Source organism: Quercus lobata, chromosome 5, assembly GCF_001633185.2.
Source record: "Quercus lobata isolate SW786 chromosome 5, ValleyOak3.0 Primary Assembly, whole genome shotgun sequence".
NCBI lineage: Eukaryota > Viridiplantae > Streptophyta > Magnoliopsida > Fagales > Fagaceae > Quercus > Quercus lobata.
Genome location: NC_044908.1, coordinates 80,304,569 through 80,308,699, shown reverse-complemented (window position 1 = coordinate 80,308,699; position 4,131 = coordinate 80,304,569). Strand labels below are relative to the sequence as shown.

At 32.8% G+C, this 4,131-nt stretch overlaps 1 pseudogene; it reads left to right on the top strand.

Moving 5' to 3' along the window:
* Positions 1-539: 539 nt before the first annotated feature.
* Positions 540-3,068, top strand: LOC115991247 (annotated as a pseudogene).
* Positions 3,069-4,131: the final 1,063 nt, after the last annotated feature.

Below are 4,131 nucleotides of genomic sequence, written 5' to 3'. Positions count from 1 at the left end.
TGACTATAATTAATGAATTTCAACAACTTAATTTATTTGTGTTTGAATTACCTTTTTATGTGATTGGTGACATGTCACTTAAGTCTATAGTAAAATTTGTTGTATCTTTAGTATCACTCAAAAAAAAAGTACCAGTTATTTAAAAAATGTTATATTTTTATAAAATTTTGAGCCTTTTAAGGAGAACGATGAGGCCTTATTTTAGTAGGGAATTTTTTTTTTTTTTTTGGTTGTGGGGCCTTAGGCCTAGGCCTTAGTTGCCTAGTCCTTGGGCCAGCCCTGGCTTCCCATGAAAAGGAAATCAGTGTCCGAGACTCTTTATTTAAAACTATTTTGCACTATATATATATTTTTTTTGAACAAGTATTATTCTTTTTTTCCCCTCATTTACAAATAAAGTGGGAGATGTGAAAAAAATTGCCACAATCACAGTGATCACTGGAACAATTTTCCTTTCCATCTGCACTTATTTACTGTGGAGGCGGATGACAAATCTAAAAGGTAATATTCCCAACTATATTAGGTCAATGGATTAGTAAATGTTGCTATATATTACATCACTCACTACGATAGTGGACATTAGGAAGGAAAAAGAAAGCAAAGGAGATCTTATTGTTCAACAAAGCAAAAGCACAACAAAATTTCATAGTGACAACCTGGACCAAGTTAAAGCCCAAGAGCTACCGCTATTCAATTTTGAGAAGCTGGCAAGTGCAACGAACAACTTCCATCTATCTAACGAGCTTGGGAAGGGTGGATTTGGTCCTGTATTTTGGGTAATGGTTGCTCTACTAGAGGTATCTTGTCTAATAATTTGTATGTCTAGTTAACCATTTGATGTTTGTTTATAGGGAAAATTGCCAGATGGACAAGATATTGCAGTAAAAAGACTTTCTAAAGCCTCTGGACAAGGATCAAAAGAATTTATGAATGAGGTGGTGGTAATTTCAAAACTTCAACATCGGAATCTTGTTAGGCTTCTTAGTTGCTGTGTTGAAGGAGAAGAAAAGATGTTGATCTATGAATATATGCCAAACAAAAGTCTGGATGCATTCCTCTTTGGTTAGTTAATTTTAGTACCCTTTCTTGTAATACAAATGCATTACAAATTTAAATTTTCTATATAAAAATGTCAATTTATTTATGAGTGGTGATAATTTTCTGCATAGGAATTACCGTTATACTATTTTGAGAAATTTGAACAATCTTCTCTGTTGTGATACTTCAATTGAAATAGACTTTTCCAATTCTCTTATAACTTCACCACTAGAACATCTTTTTTCAAACTTTATTTTCATTCATCTTGCGAGTATCTCTTAATGCTATTGTTCAAATTCATTAGATCCTCACAAGGAAAAGCTGTTAGATTGGAGAAAACATTTCAACATTATTGAAGGAATTGGTTGAGGTCTACTCTACCTTCATAGGGATTCTAGATTAAGGATTATACATAGAGATCTAAAGGTAAGTAACATATTGTTGGATAAAGAGCTAAATCCAAAAATATCAGATTTTGGAATGGCAAGGATTTTTGGAAACGATGAAGACCAGGCTAATACTAATAGGGTCATTGGAACATAGTAAGTACCTTTCCTTTAGTCAATTCAATTATATACTAGTACAAATATTTGATGATAAGATTTTGATGTGTTTTGTTGTATAATTTAGTGGCTATATGTCTCCTAAATATGCAATGGAAGGGCAATTTTTAGAAATATATGTTTTTAGACCCCTTAAAACACAGTCAGGTTAACCTAGTTAATTAGCCAAGTAATTACTTAGTCAAATTAATTAGATCTAGGTTAACACACATATATCATATCAATGTAAAATGCGGAAAATAAAGAACACAAAGATATGATGACCCAGGAAACCAAACCGGTAAAAACCTGAGGAGGATTTAACTTAGCTATCCTCAAGGTAAAACTAAATCTACTATGATAGAATTGAAGTTTGTACAATAGAACTTAGACCACTATCATTCCATTGCTACCTCGAGTAGAAAATTTACTATCACGACCCCATGATAACTCCAAGTCCACGGACTACTTCTTTCTTGGATTCCCAGCAAGCACAAGCACTCTTGCTTGTATATCTTTAAGCTCTTGAATCTACAATTGAATTGATCACCAAGTTCTTGACATAATCTTGAAATTTGGAAACCTTAAGTATGTGTGAAAGTAACCACCTCTTGATCTCACAAAAGGTTCACACACACAGCATATGGAGCATCTCCAAAACATGGCTAGGGTTTTCCCTTTTATACTTAAGACAAAATATAAAACCCTACATGTCAAATGGGCTTGGGCTAAGTTGGAAAATTCTGTAGAAAAAACAATCTACATGACTTTCGATCGATCGAGTCTAATTCTCAATCGATCGAGCCAGACAGAATTGCATAATAAAGTCTGTAGTAACTCGATTCCAACTTTACATAAAAAGCAAATACTTTGAGCAAAACTAACACATTTTGATCATGGTTTTCCAACATTACAAATTGAAGTTTTAATACATTTATACCTAAAGTCTTAGAACTCGACAAGAAAAAATCAGATGTCTTCAGCTTTGGTGTGTTGTTACTTGAGATAATTAGTGGAAGAAGAAACTCTAGCTTTTATCATCATGAACAGTCCATGAGCCTTTTAGAATTTGTAAGTCATCCATATCCCATTGCCTAATTTTTGAAAACCTCCAATGCTTGTTTGTTATAATTTTCAATACCGATGCTAAGAATTTCAATCTTGTTTTAATTTTTCCAGGCATGGAAATTGTGGAATGCAGACAACATTATAGCCTTAATAGACACAATAGTGTATGAACCATGCTTTGAAATGGAGATTTTGAGATGCATACATGTTGGCCTGTTGTGTGTGCAAGAATTTGCCAAAGATAGGCCAACTGTATCTGTTGTTATTTCCATGCTTAAAAGTGAGATTCTTGATCTTCCTCATCCAAAGCAGTCGGCATTTACTGAAAGGAAAATCCCCTTAGATAAGAAGTTATCTCATAGCGACCAAAGAAAATTTTCTGTTAATGATGCTACTGTTTCAATGGTTCAAGGTCAATAGCTAGCATGTGTTGTTGACATAATTGGTTATATATTTATGCTAGAATCTTTACAATGTTTAGATTAAAAATAAATAAAATAAAATTGAATTATCGTCAAGTAATTTTAATTTTAATTTTTTGCCATCATCTACCATCTTAAGGGTCTGTTTGGATAGAACTTATTTTGCTGAAACTGAAAATTGAAAATTGAAAACACTGTAGCAAAATAATTTTTAAATATGTAAATAGTACCGTGGGACCCATTTTTAATGAAAAAGTTGATAAAAAGTGGAGTTTGTGGGACCCGTGAATAGTGCATTTATGCACTATTCACAAAAGACCGGTCAACAGTTGCGGCTGGAAAAAAAAAAAAGAAAAAAAAAAAAAGAAAAAGAGAAAACGCAGACGCAGCACTTAAACATGCTATCCAAACATACGCTAAATCTAGCCACACCCTCTATTTACCAAAGTCGAGCTTCTCTATTCATATTGGTTTCAAAGCCACTATTTTTATTATCAAATCTCATAGGTAACATCATCTCACTCTTAGGTTCTATTCACTTTCTCCACATATTTTTGCATTTATCTTTTAGTTAAATTTTGGACTGAGTTCTCTAGGTTTTTGGGGATTTTCCTTGTTAATTTATTCATTTATTTTTCAAATTCTAAAGAATCTTTGGGAGGAAAAAAAATCTAATGTACACTTCTTTTTAAAAAAAAAAAACTGAAGTTTTGGAGTTATTGATTGGGATGAGTTGAAATTTAGAAGGAGATGGAAAATTAACTAACCGAAATGCAATTCTGGCACAAATATTTTGATCCCAACCCCAAATTCAAGAATCCCAAGTGCCTTCTTCAACTCTAATATGAGTTATTTTAAACATCCCAGTGTAAGGATTACAACGTCAATTTTCCATGGATCTTTTAGATTTAGGAATTGTCTTGAAAGAAAACATTACAAGCACAGTCATATGGGAGAGTTTCCAATATCCCTCTATTGAATTCTTGCTAACCATGAAGTAAAAACTTAATATGTGAATGAGTCTTTTGGCTGACTAATCTCTAGGATTAGACTATAGCAAC